This window comes from Nomascus leucogenys, chromosome 10, assembly GCF_006542625.1.
Source record: "Nomascus leucogenys isolate Asia chromosome 10, Asia_NLE_v1, whole genome shotgun sequence".
NCBI lineage: Eukaryota > Metazoa > Chordata > Mammalia > Primates > Hylobatidae > Nomascus > Nomascus leucogenys.
The window spans coordinates 85,983,347-85,998,250 of NC_044390.1; the positions used below are offsets into that span (position 1 = coordinate 85,983,347).

Here is a 14,904-nt window from a genome sequence, read left to right on the forward strand (position 1 = left end):
GTGAATATCTGTCTTCCTGCTGCAGTTATTTACCTACACAGAGGCAAACCTAGAGATAGCAGTCCCATTCCTCACTCAAGAAGGCCCCTGCCAAAATGACCACCTAGTGCTTTCACTCATGGGGGATATGACTGAAAATGTTTTTAGCATTGGTTCCAGAAACTAGAGACAGTTTTTGTGTGCCTCAGTTTACCTATTTGGAAAACAGAAATAGCCAGTGATGGCTATTTCACAGAGATTCAGTAAGAAAACCCATGGAAATAGACTTTTTAAAGTTACAGTCATCAACCCGATGTTAAGGTTTTACTGTACCTTGAGCAACACGCAGCAGCAGAAAGCACTCATATAAACTTCAACTTCATGATTGATTCTTTGTATCTTAATTTTGTAAATTTAAAATTTCAGATATTAAAGAATGAGGTAGTAGAGGGAGATTTTCTTGTGTTGTTGTTTCCATGGTGACCAACTTGCAGGCATTAACTGCTGGCTGAAATAAAGATAAGTAAGAAAAAGATGGCAAAGTGGCTGGATATGGTGGCTCACGCCTGTAATCCAAGCACTTTGGGAGGCCAAGGTGGAAGGAGTTTGTACACAGGAGTTCAAGACCAGCTGGGGCAATATAGGGAGACCCTGTCTCAACAAAAAATAAAAAATTAGCCCTGTGTGATGGTGCATGCCCGTGGTCCCAGCTCCTTGGGAGGCTGAGGTGGGAGGATCACTTCACCTCAGGAGGTTGAGACTGCAGTGAGCTGGGATCATGCCACTGCACTCCAATCAGGGTGACAGAACAAGATCCCGTCTCTAAAATAAAAAATGGCAAAGTGCTTTGCACAGTGCCTGGATCATAGTAAACAATCACGACCTCTATTAAAGCAGCATAGACATAGAGGCTTGTCATGAAGAGTATCATGGGAAATTCTCTTCTGCTTTGGAATGTTTCAGCCTGAATATTTTGAGATTTAAAATGTTTCTAAAGCAGGGAAACTTTACGGGATAAGACTTGGACAAGGAGTCTGATTTGTGGATTTCCCCTTATTCTGAGCCAACTGCACCATGGGGCTTCACCTATCCCAGTTTCTTTGTGTCTTGTTTAAGAAACCTTTGCCTACCTCAAGCTCAAGATATTCTTCTATATTGTCTCTAGAAGTTTTATCATGTTTCCATTCACATGGAGATCTACAATCCATCTGTAATTGATTTTTGTATATAATATGAGGTAGAGACCAAGATTCAAATTTGTCCATGTGGATGGCCAATTGACGCAGAACCTTTCATTGAGAAAGCTATTGTTTCTCCATCGCTCTCCAATGGCACCTTTCTTACAAATGAAGTGTCCCTAGGCTGGGCACAGTGGCTCGTCTCTGTAATCCCAGCACCTTGGGAGGCCAAGGTAGGAGGATTATTTGAGGCCAGGGGTTCGAGACCACTCTAGGCAACATAGGGAGACCCCGTCTCTACAAAAAATTAAAGAATTAGCTGGGCTTGGTGGTGTCTACCTGTAGTCCCAGCTATTTGGGAGGCTGAGGCAGGAGCATCACTTGAGCCTGGGAGGTCAAGGCTACAGTGAGCCATGATCACATCACTGCACTCTAGCCTGGGCAACAGAGCAAGACTCTGCCTAAAAAAAAATAAAATAAAATAAAATAAAGTGCCTCTGTGTGTGAGGGGTTTGATTCTGAGCTCTTTATGCTGTTCCACTGATCCATTTTTTTTTCCTGTATCAAAGCATACTCCTTTAATTCCTCTGGCTTTATTATAACTCCTGATATCCAGTCATGAAAATCATCTGACTTTGTTCTTCTTTGTGATAATCTTGGCTTTTGATTTTCCATACATATTTCAGAATCACCTTGTAAATTTCCACCAAAACAAAAACTTGCGGGGTTTTCATTCTGATTACAGTGTCTATATCAATTTGGGGAGGATTGATGTCCTCACAGTATTGATTTTTTTTTCACAATAACCCTGTGCAGTAGGTTCTGTTGTTATCCCACTTGACAAATACATTCCTCCTGTGTAGCTGGGGCACAGGAATGTGAATGAATCCTGTGGTCTACCGAGGAAGAAGAGTGGGCATGGTTTGCCCCTCCTGGAAGATATATTTTATCATTGACTTTGTTTAGAATTACTGGCTCATGACAGTAATATAAAGCACACTGATTGTAGTCAGTATGATTATATTGCTTTTAAATTTTCTTTTTCTTTTTTTTTTTGAGACAAGGTCCCATTCTGTCACTCAGGCTGAAGTGCAGTGGCACAATCATGGCCCACTGCTGCCTTGACCTCCTAGGCTCAGGTGATCCTACTGCCTCAGCCTCCTGAGTAGCTGGGAACCACAGGTGTGCACCACCATGCCTGGCTAATTTTTTAAGCATGTGTAGGGATGGAGTCTCCTTATGTTGCCCAAGCTGGTCTTGAACTCCTGGGCTCAAGCAATCGTCTCACCTCAGCCTCCCAAAATTCTGGGATTACAGGCGTGGGCCACCGTGGCCAGCCCTTTTAAATTTTCTACTAATCATGCAGCTGTCACTCTGTGCACCTGGGGCAGGCCAGTCCCACTGCCCTTAATGTGCCTCCAACCTAATCTCACCAATTTGATTAACCAATGAAAGACATCAGTTTGGAAGTGAGAAACACAGGTAGGTAAATATAAGCGATGCCTTTTTTTTTGGATGAGCATGGTGGAAGACACACTCGGCTTTTCACGGGAAGCAATGGCAGGGGAGTTGTGATATAAATGAGCTGTAAATGGCCTCTGTATATTAACCCCAAGTTGGCCTCTGTATATTGGCCCTTGGTTGTTTATTTTTTCACTGTAGGCTGAGACCTATTAGGTAAAAAGCCCAAGAAATGAAATTCAAATTTTTGCACATCCAATTGTTTTAAAAATAGCCCAGATTTCCCGTCATTTAGAGCCTATGCTGGGAAACCTCAGCTCTTAGCCATTGATAAGAAAGAGCCTTGTAATTATGAGGCCCCAGGCCCCTGCTGCCCTTTGGAGCTCTCTGACTCAGAGACCACTGTGCTGATGAGCCCCAGCATCTAGACGAATAACCTGCTGTCTGATCCCCTTTCTTCGAGGAGTCCCCTCGCCCTCCCCTCCTCTGGATGGTCTCCTGCTGTGAGGACTTCACCTGTCATGCAGCCACATTCAAGCACTACTCAGTAATGCTTGTGGTGTATTACTGCCTCTGCTGGTCATATCCTTTTCCTTGATCAGCTTCGAAGTGGAAACCCCAACAGAGGTGGTGTTTAAAACAGTTAAACTGAGGTGTCTGTAGCACAGCGGTAGCAGTTGTCCTTGCTGAAGTGTCACAGGTTAGATTTATTCCTGACAATACAGCAGTCCCCCTTAATCCTCTGGGGATATGTTCTAAGACCCCCAGTGGATTCCTGAAACCACAGATAGTACTGTAGCTGATTGCCATCCATTGGAAGACGTTTCTGTTCATGTCTTCCACCTACAAATGTAATGCATTTTCCTTCTTAACTAAGCACTTATCACGCACTGTAGCCATGACTTTTGCAGTCTAAGATACGATAGCAAAACTCGCATGAATTTCTTTTTCCCTTTTCACAATTTCATGGATAGAAGATTCGTTCTTACTGTAGATCTTAGCAACCTCAGCATATGATTTTTTTTTTCTTCCGTCATTAAGTCGAGAACTTTCACCTTTTTTACATTAAGGAAGCATTTTGGCATAGCCAAATTGCTAGCATCACTGCTCTTGTGCTTTGGGGCCATTATTAAGTAAAATAAAGGTTACTTGAACACAAGCACTGCAATACTGTGACAGTTGATCTGATGACCTAGATGGCTACTAAGTGACTGATAGGTGGGGATGCTGGACAAAGGGAGGATTCCCGTGCCAGGTGGGACAGAATGAGATGGCTGGAGATTTCGTCACGTTATTCAATGCCTCCCCAGTCCAGTTCATTTGTTGCCATCTTTCTCTACTGCGTGCCAACCCAGACTTCCAGCATACCAAATTTTGCCCAGCTCACACACGTCAGACACCTCCTTGTCCAGAGCCAAGGATTAGAGAAATAGCAATTAGGATTCTGTCGTTGAGCTGGAGTATAATGAATGGTGTCTCCCTTTGTAGTGGCCCCCCGTTAGGAATGACTCTACGTGTTCAGGAGCCCTTGAGCTCCCCCGTCCATTTGGCCAGTGTTCAATGACATCATGCAGAAGGAACCAGCATGCTGCTTGCTAAAGGACCCCAATAAGTCATGCTGTGGATGTGAGAAATCAGCTAGGCCTTCCCCGGAAAGGCATCCTCATTCCAAGGTACCATTAGTAATGCTGCTATTTACAATCATAATAAAAATAAAAGTAATAGGAAAATCGCATAGAGGCAATTCTGCTGCCTACTGGATTTTTAATTTTCTTGAGGATGCCAGAGGCAATCTTGGGCCCATTATGTCTAAATGAGGCACATTATAAAAGGCTTGCGAAGTCCAAACTGCTTTTACAGTCATTAATTAGCCAGACTTGTAAATAGGCCCATAAGATTAAGCTTGGGTATGGTCTCAGGTCTCTAGAATGGGGCTGTAGTATGCAGGGAAGTCAAATATCAGTTGTTCAGTCATTATCTACCCTTCTTTCTTATCTCAGTTCTAATCAGATGTTGCCTTTTTGGGGGCTTGAAAGAGGGAGATGCTACATAACCAAAAACCTGATGAGAATGCTCTGAACTTCCCTGCAAGGCTGTGGGCAGGGTGAGCACAGGGACTGATGGTGTCATCCTAGTTCCTATACACACTGCATCTTGTACTCAGCAGGTGTATCAGCCAGCATTCCTGGCAAGTGAAAGGAATTTCCTCTGGCTTTCTTCACCTAAAAGAAAACATACAAGAAGGATTTGGGGGTGCATGAAATGAATGAATGAGAAACTGAAGAATCAGGCTTGCAAGAGAATAAGCACCAGGAATTCCAGCAAATGTCCAGCAGCAGGAATGGTGTGGTTCACGACTTTAAATAGCTTCAGGCACTTGCTCAAGATTCTGAGCCTATATATATACATATATATCTCCTAACCCCCAATACCTCAGAATGTGACCTTCTTTGAAAATAGGGGTTTTGCAGAAGCAATTAGTTATGGTGAAGTCATATGTATGGCTGGTGTCCTCATAAGTTGACAGCCATGGGGAGGCACAGAGATACAGGGTGAATGCCAACTGAAGAGACAGGCAGAGACTAGAGTGATGCATTTGCAAGCTAAGGATTGCTGGAAGCTACCAAAAGCTAGGAGAGATGCATGGAACAGATTCTCCCTTAGAAACTTTGGGAGTAACCAGTCCTGCCATTCCCTTGATCTCAGACGGCTCGACTCCAGAACAGGGAGACAATTTCTGTTGCTTGAAGAAACCCAGTTTGTGGTACTTTGTTATAGGAGCCCTAGGAAAGTAGTAGAGATGATCTGAAGGCTTGAACCTGAGCAACTACAAGGTTATGGTTGCCATTGATTAAGGTAAGGAACACTAGACAAGGTTCTCCATAGAAAGGGTAAATGGGCAATTGTATGCATATGTGATTCTGTGTTTACCAGACAGATTAAGTTTATTCCTATAGAACAGGGTTTCTCAGTCATGGCACTAACTACATCTGAAGCCAGATAATTATTTGTTATGCATTGTAGGATGTGTTTGCAGCATCCCTGGCTTCTGCTATACAGATGCTAGTAACACCAGCCACCCTACCCAAGTCATTACAATAAAAAAAGTCTTCAGTCATTGATATCCTTTAGGAGGTATTTTAGTCCACTTGGGCTGCCATAACAAAATAACCTTAGATTAGGTAATTTATAAACAGCAGAAATTTATTGCTCACAGTTTGGGAGGCTGGGAAGTCCAAGATCAAGGCACCAGCAGATTTAGTGTCTGGTGAGCTCTCTCTCTGTCTCTTCTCTCTCTCTCTCCTCTCTCTCTCTCTCTCTCTCTCTCCCTCCCCTTTTGAGACAGGGTCCTGCTCTATTGCCCAGGCTGATGTGCAGTGGCATGATCACGGTTCACTGCAGCCTTGACCTCCCAGGCTCAAGGAATCCTCCCACCTCAGCTTCCTGAACAGCTGGGACTACAGGTGTGTGACACCATGCCTGGCTAATTTTTTAACCTTTGTGCAGAGACAGGGTCTTCCTCTCTTGCCTAGGCTGGTCTTGAACTCGTGGGCTCAAGCGATCCTCCAGCGTCTGCCTCCCAAAGTGCTGGCATTACAGGTGGGCTTTCTCTCTCCTTCAAAGATGGCATTTCCCTCTGGTAGCAGAAGCAAGCAAGCTCTCTCAAACTTCCTTTATGAGGACACAAATTACATTTATAAGGGCAGAGCCCTCATAGCCTAATCACCTCCCAAAGACCCCACCTCTTAATACTGCCACATTGGGGATTGGGTTCAACATCTGAATTTGAGGGGAGGGTGCACAAACATTCATATCATAGCAGGGGACAAAATTGTCCTTGGTTAAGAACCATTGTATAGAAAAACTCCTGGAGCTAGGCTGGGCTTGGTGGCTCATGCCTGTAATCCTAGCATTTTGGGAGGCCGAGGTGGGCAGACTGCCAGAGCTCAGGAGTTCGAGAACAGCCTATGCAACATGGTGAAACCCCGTCTCTACTAAAAATACAAAAAGTTAACTGGGCATGGTGGCACTCACGGGTAGTCCCAGCTTGGGGGGCTGAGGTGGGAGAATCGCCTGAGCCCAGGAGGCAGAGGTTGCAGTGAGCCAAGACACACCACTGCACTCCAGCTTGGGTGACAGAGCAAGACTCTGACTCCAAAAAAAGAAAAAAGAAAGAAAGAAGAAGGAAGGAAGGGAGGAAGAAAGGAAGGAAAGAAGGAAAGAGAAAGGAAGGAAAAGAAAAGAAAAGAGAAAAGAGAAGGAAGGAAGAGACAAAGAAAAAGAAAGAAAGAAAGAAAGAAAGAAAGAAAGAAAGAAAGAAAGAAAGAAAGAAAGAAACTCCCAGAGCCTAAACTTACTAAAACTTGAATCTTTATTCGTCTATGGATTCCTCAACTTATTTATTGTTTCACTGAAAGTTCTCATGAGAGCCTCCTTTTGGTTTGAGCCAATTAATACCATCTGGTCATATTCATTTAATTGTTTATCATGTATTTCCATTCTAGAATATAACTCCACAAGGGCAAGGATTTTGCTTGTCTTGTTCCCAAATGTATCTGTCTCAAAAAAAAAAAAAAAGATTGACTAGAACAATATTGGTGGAAAAGGTTCTGAACTATAGAATGCTGCACACATGGAAGCCACTAGACATTTCCTGCCTGGCTTATTTAGGTGTCTCTGCAAGTAATTCAGAAAGGCTCTTTTGAATCAATTTTTAAAAATTATTTTTGAGTTACACATGGCTATATTCTTCTTTTTTTAAAAAAATTAAAACATTATAAATAAAGATAAGAACTCTTTTAACTACCCCCTCAATCTTTATTCTTTTTCCACCTCTTTCCTCTGGAATGTATCCTTCCATACCTTTCTCTGTGTTGCAAAAAGTGTCCATAGAAAATATGTAGGGCCAGGTACAGTGGCTCACGCCTGTAATCCCAGAACTTTGGGAGGCCAAGGGGAAGAATCACTTGAGGCCTGGAGTTTGAGAGCAGCCTGGGCAACATAGTGAGACCCCATCTCTATTTTTAAAAATCACAAATAATAAATAAGGAAAATATATAGCATTATTTCACCTGTGTTTTTGTATATACAAACATAAATCATATCACATTGTACGTATCATATTGCCACTTGCTTTTTTTAATTCAAAGGCGAAAAGTATGTTGTTAAAATCCTTGAAAAGTAGTATGGCTTTTGGAGCTAGATGACCTGGGTTTGAATGTCCTGTGTACTCATGTGACCTTGGGCACATTATTTAACATCTTGGTGCCTCAATTGTTCTGTGAGCATAACTTGGGAACCTCTTCAATAACTGTTGTAAGGATTAAGCTGTTTATTGTGGGTAGGCATTTAGGAGAGTTTCTGGAGCATCTCTGCCCCTGGCCAAGTATGCATGGATATTATTATCTATCTGAAAGAGGACATGGTCCCTTTGCTGCTACAAAGTATTTCACAGTGTGGCTGTTTCCCCATAGATGGATATTAGATCATTTCCCATGTTTTGGCTATTACAAGCAACTCAGTGTTGAAAATCTTTGTGTAGCTCTCATTGTGCACATCCATCTGCATTTTTCTCTAGGATAGATGCCAGGGAAAGAAATCTCTGGATCCTAGGGCACATGCATTTTTTAGTTTTAATAAATATTGCCAAACAGTCCCCCAAAGGGGCTGAACCAAGGTACACCCCTATCTGTAGAGTGTGAGGATCAAATTCTTACCAGGTTGAATCTGCGTTTTTGGATAAACCTAACCCCTCTCATGTTCATTAAGCCACATCTATTTCCAGAGCTCAGTTGACATCTCTGGCTGCTCCCTCTTCATTTTTCCAGCTTTGTGTCCTCAAGCAGCTCCTTGCTATTGTTTTCCTTCCTGACTCTTGTTTAATGCGGCCAAGTGCTTTTGGAATCCTGGGTAATAATGGCAGACAACGTGCAGCGGGTATGGGAAATAGGAGGTGCTGAATATAGCGTTTGTAAGGAGTCTTTGGCATGACTTCAGCCTGAAATGGAGCACTTTGCACTCAACCTAAATTGCCTTAATTGCACCTGGCATGCTGGGTGGAGGTGGCACAGCTCATACAGTCTGAATATTTCTCCGGAACAAGATGGGCTGTCTTCCCCAGCCTTCGAAGCAGGACACCAGCTCACCACGGAGATAAGACTTAAACCTAGCTTTGGACTTGAAACAGCACTTTCCTTTCAAACCCTACAGATGTCAGTAAAAGACCCTTTTGTTGGTAACCTCGGGGGATGGTAATTCCTTAATATAGAGAAAAGAAAAATTTGGTAATTTAGGGCCTCAACAGACTATCGTAAAATCCACTTCATTTATTCATTATTATTTTGGGAGAAGTGTAAGATTTGCAAAACAGAACTGAAAAGATTCTCCAAAAATTCCAAATAAGCACCTTAGCAGCTCCCTGGGAGGAGAAGATGAATTTAAAGTGATCATATATTTTTATTTTTTCACCCAAAGTTTACCCCCCAGCAACCTTTCATCATGATGATTGTGTTTAGTCAACTATCAGCTGAGGTGACTGTTTTGTTCTATTTGCCCTCTCTGCCTGGAAAAAAAAAAGGGCTTTGAAATAAATTTCTGGAATAGTGCTTGGCATTCAAATGCTAATGAGATAGTGAGGCAAAGCGTTGGACACTAAATGTTTACATTAAAATGGAAATACGCAATCGATTTTTCCAAGAGGGTCTTCTATTCACTGTTAAAATATACTTTATGAGCCTAAAAATAAAACAACCACAAAAAAATCACCCTGTATAAGTAATACCGGCTGAGGCAGCAACTTCTTGGTGAGCTACAGCCCCGACCAGGTATAGAGATAATTGTTTCCAATACTGCATCAGTACACACCATTGTCCTTGTTATAATAAAAAGAAAAGGAGATTCATTTCTTAGCTAGGCATGGGATTATTATCATTGTAGGTACTTTCTTTCTTTCTCTTTTTTTTTGAGACGGAATCTCACTCTGTCACTGAAGCTGGAGTACAGTTGCGCAATCTGGGCTCACTGCAACCGCCGCCTCTAGGGTTCAAGTGATTCTCCTGCCTCAGCCTCCACAGTAGCTGGGAGTACAGGCACGTGCCACCACGCCTGGCTAATTTTTGTAGTTTTAGTAGAGACAGGGTTTCACCATATTGGCGAGGCTGGTCTCAAACTTCTGACCTCATGACCTACTCGCCTTGGCCAAAGTGCTGGGATTACAGGTGTGAGCCACCGCACCAGCCATTGTAGGTACTTTTTTAATGGTGGTGATTACTGAGTAAAATAATATCTTCTTTTTAGATACCTCTCTCCAACCCCCCACCCCCCAAAAGTTGATCTTTTGAAATGATAATGTTGAAATTCTTTTAGTCTATTTGACCATTCTAGATGGTTTGAGAAAAAGCGGATTAAACACTAGCGTTTTGGAGTTAGAGAGATGTAAATTGGAATTGAAGCTCTGCCATTTCCTGGCTGTGCAGCTTAGGGTCTCTTTTAGCCTCAGTCGTCACGTCTGAAAAATGCTGCTCAGGCTGAAAGGAGAGCTGGGTTACCAGAAAATATGGAAAAGAAAGCCCACTTTAGATAAAAATTCAAAATATCTTCCTATTATGGGCGCAAGATATCAATAATAAAATGAACTAATGTTTATCTTGCATTCATTATATGCCAGTCACTGTTTAAAAGCTATTTGCATTAACAAATGTAATTCTTCTAATAACTTTATTAAGTAGATACTATTATTAGGTAGGTACTTATATCAGTTTTAAACATAGTGGTTAACTTATTCAAACAAATATTTAGTGAATGTGTTTGCATTTCTCAGCAAAATAGGATTAGTTGATTTATTCATTAAAATATATATTAAGTACCTACTGTGTACCAGGCACATATAATTCTGGGGATATATTTTTGAGCAAAATTAGACAGTCTTTGCTCTCAGAGAAATTAGCATCTTGCCTACAACCATACCACCTTGAACGTGCCCGATCTCATCTGATCTTGGAAGCTAAGCAGGGTCAGGCCTGGTTAATACTTGGATGGGAGAAATTAGAGTCTGGGTAAAAAGGTAGATCGTATTCAGCTTCTCTAAAAAATGGTGAATTGTTATAAAGAGAACAAAATGTGAAGGACACAGGAACTTGCTCCTGTCAGAGAAGCTAACAAAGACATCTGCTGTAGACTGGGAGAGTGACTTGGGTGCTGAGATCTAAAGGAGATGCCAGAATTGATTAAATGAGGAACAGAGCATGGGCGGGTGTGTTTCAGGCAGTGGGAGCAGTCCTTGCATAGGCCCCAGAGCGGGAGGAACATGGCTTGTGAGAGAGAGAGCCCCCTTTAACCCATTTCCATCTCTCCCATCCTGGAAAGTGAAGAGGATTGGGGCATTTTTCCAGCACTTTAATTAAGAGGGCCACTGTGCTGTTGTTTGGTAAAGAGGAAAAGGTGTGTTATAAGATGCGGAATCATGACCATAACTCAGTTTTGTTCGAAAACATTTTTTGGGGCTCTTGCCAATGTCTCCATGCTTCCCTAGAAGCTGAGAGACCCAAGTCAAGGTAAAGAGAAGAAGGAACCTCTGTGAATGAAGCCTAAAGAACCAGTATGGCAGCTCAATATGCCACGAGCTACAGGGAAAGCCTTGAGGGGAGCTATTGTCTCAGCATCATGGAACAGGTGCGTGTCACACGACATGAATGATGGAGACAGCACCATGTAATCGCCTGACAGATGTTCTGGGATCTTATTACACCAGGTTAGACTTGGGCAGGAGCATCTCAAAATTGCAATTCCTCTCATGGGTGGGGAGTGTGTGTGCACACACCAGTAACTGAAAGTATGCCAAGTGTTCTAAGCCTTCTGAAACAAACTGGAATAGAAGTGTGAAATCTTGTAACTGTGATGGTTAATGATACTCTGCTTCTCGGCAGAGCCAGAAATATTCTTGTTAAAATGCCCTGTGTTCTACCAACAAAAGCGGCAATGTATGTTGAATGTTGCCAGCCTCAAGGGTCTTCCTCAGCTCTGTGTGTATGTGTGTGTGTGCATGCACGTGTGCCCACACATGCATGCATGAGGGTAAACACTAGACATAGAGATGGGGAAATGTATCTAATTTGGAAAAGATCTCAGAAATTGCCACTGTAGCCTGTATAATTGAGAAACAAACATGAAATTCTTGTATTTTCCCCAATAATTACCAAAAAGACAGTCTCTGTTATACTTCCCACCCTCATCTGGCCTTCTTGCTCCCTGGTAAGTCAGTTAGATCTCATAACTTTTCAATCTCCGTGGGCTATTAAAATAGCCTAGTTACTGGTCCATGTTTTTCTATTTTTTATTATATTAAAATATAACATAAAATTTATCATCTTAACTATTTTTAAGTGTACAGTTCTATGGGATTAAGCACCTATCATTGTCCAACCATCACTACCATCCATCTCAAGAACCCTATTCATCATGCAAAACTGACTCTGTGCTCATTAAATAACTCCCTACTCCCTTTCTCTCTAAATTCCTGGTAACCTTCATTCTACTTTCAGTCTTTGTGAATTTGACTACTCTCGGCACTTCATAAGTACGTGAAATCATGAAGTATTTGTCTTTTTGTGACTGGGTTATTTCACTCAGCATAATGTCCTCAAGGCTCATCCATATTGTAGCATGTGTCAGAATTTCTTTCTTTTCTTTTTTCTTTTTCTTTTTTTGAGACAGAAGTCTTGCTCTTTTTCCCATGCTCGAGTGCAATGGTGTGAACACAGCTCACTGCAGTCTCAGCCTCCTGAGCTCAAGTGATCCTCCTGCTACAGCTTCCCAAGTAGCTGGGACCAGATACGCGCCACCATGCCTGGCTATTTTTAAAATTTTTTTGCAGAGATAGGGCCTCGCCATATTACCTACATTGGTTTTGAACTCCTGGCTCCAGCAATCCTTCTGCCTCAGCCTCCCAAAGTGCTGGGATTATAGGCATGAGCCACTGCACCTGATTCCTTCTTTTTTTAAGGCTAAACAGTAGTCAAATATATATATATATATTTCACATTATGTTTATCCATTCATCCTTTGACGGACTCTTGGGTTGCTTCCACATATTAGCTGCTGTGAATAATGCTGCTGTGAATATGGGTGTACAAATATCTTGAGATCCTTCTTTCAGTTCTTTTGGGAATATGCCCAGAAGTGGGATTGTTGATTATGTGATAACTCTTTTTTTTAGGAACTACCATACTGTTTTCCACAGTGGCTGCACCATTTTATATTCCCACCAACCATGCATAAGGGTCCCAATTTTACAATCCAGTCCATTTTTAAACTTCGATTTTATACTCACTTCCAAGTTCCCCCTTTCAGTTCTCCAGCATTGGCTGGGCTGGCGAGGTTGGTCTGGCCTGCCCTCTTCCTGCCTCCCACACACTTTCCTGCTTCTTTTCCGCTATGTTAAAGTGGGAAGGAGGAAGGGGAGAAGAGGACGTTTCCTCATGACATTGTCCTTGGTGAGCTGATCGTTTTCCTGTCTGTTGTCTCCACATGGGAACACCTCTGTGCTGGGAGTTAGGGCTGCTTCTTTCTGCTGGTCATTTCCACAGATCTGGCTTCGTTGTCCATAAACTCAGTGTGGTAGGTGGAGGCCCCAGCAGACTTTCCTGGTAATGAATTCAATCTTTACAAAATGTTATTGCTTTTCTTTCTACTGGGCCTCAAGAGCTATATATTTATGTTAATTTCTTGTCTGAGGATTTCTGTATCATGTGGGGCGTATAAAAATCAGACCCACACACCATGATATGTGCATGCTTGGGGTTCCAATTTCCTACAGGAGACTTTTTTCCCCATTGTAGTAATGCCCTAAGCTGTATTCCTTTGAGTTTTTTTTTTTTTTTTTAAGAGACAAGGTCTCGCTCTGTTGCCCAGGCTGGAGTACAGTGGTGCAATCATAGCTCACTGTAACTTCAAACTCCTGGGCTCAAGTGATCCTCCCACCTAAGCCCCCTGAGTAACTAGGACAACAGGCATGCACCACCATGCCCAGCTAATTTTATTTTCTGTAGAGATGGGGTCTCACTATGTTGCCCAGGCTGGGAGTTTTTTTTTTTTTTTTTTTAAGCTGCAATGTTTCCCAGCATGTGTCTGGCAGCTTACCTTCAGCCTACCTTAAGTGCTTGCTTCTCCTTCCCTGTGTAGGGGCTCTGTTGGTTTCATAGGAGCTTTTCTGGCTGAGTTCTGTACAGTATGGAAACACAAGGGAAGTTAATACCCTCAGAGCAACCCTCAACATTTGGGGGATGAGAGTTGTTGGATAAATGTGCCATCCCCCATCTGAGGTGGAATGATTCCTAAGTGAGTTCTACACAGTCTCCCAGAGGTCCCCAGCAGGACTGAACCTCAATTGTCCACGACAGTGACTTGCTTATTATGTACCCATTACTGATTTTTTTTTCTCTTTTCCTCTCTTTCTTCCCTCATTTCCTCACTATGCTTCCTGGGATCACCTCCTGAATAAACCAACTGAATCCAAATCTTTGTTTCAGAGTCTGCTTTGGGGGAACCCAGACTAAAAGACCCACCGAGAGCCCAGACTCATCTGTGCTAGTAGGAAACCTTTCTGCTTCTGTTCCCTTTGAGAGACCTCACTTTATGCAACAGTCTCACATTCGGCTCCCCTCTTTGCAGAGCCCCAAATCCATGTCCCTTGTTGCCATAGTGACATTAGAACTCCAGCCCTCAGCTGCTCAGAGCTTATGTTCAGTGTCTGAACTCCCCTGGGTTGCCCTGGTCTCAGCTGGAGTTCACCCACATAGTATTTAGTTCTGTTTGTTTTACTTTTGACCCTTTGGGGTGTTCTTTTGTTTGAGCCTGGCTCTCCGTTACTTAATTATTTCTAATTAGCGTTTTTGTGGCATTGAGGTTGCCTATACCCGTCAATGGGTCATGTTCCCAGGAGTCTAAGTCTTTCAATCAGCAGTGTGGTTGGATGATTCTACTCACTGGAGTTACATCAGTGAAAGACCAGAAGGCCTGCCCTCAGGGGGCTTACATTCTAGTATGGGGAGATGAAGTATAAACAATAAATAGATACACATGGAATATATAAGTCAGGTGATGATCTGTGTCATGGAGAAAAATAAAAGAGAATAAAGAGGATGGGGGAGGAAGGGGAGGAATGGCTAGAGGACTGATACTTTACATAGGGCAGCTGGGGAGTCTTCACTTATAAAGTGGGATTTGAGCAGAGACCTGATAGAAAAAGGAGAAGGAATGCTGTGGCTGTCTGGAGGAAGAGCATTCCAGG

General features: G+C 42.6%; 1 long non-coding RNA gene across 1 annotated transcript; it reads right to left on the minus strand.

Moving 5' to 3' along the window:
- Positions 1–266: 266 nt before the first annotated feature.
- Positions 267–14,331, minus strand: LOC115836892. The gene is made up of 3 exons (XR_004031878.1): positions 14,180–14,331; positions 13,755–13,835; positions 267–487 (listed from the first exon to the last, which is right to left on the minus strand). It is a non-coding gene; the product is annotated as an uncharacterized LOC115836892 (long non-coding RNA).
- Between the last annotated feature and the right edge of the window lie 573 nt (positions 14,332–14,904).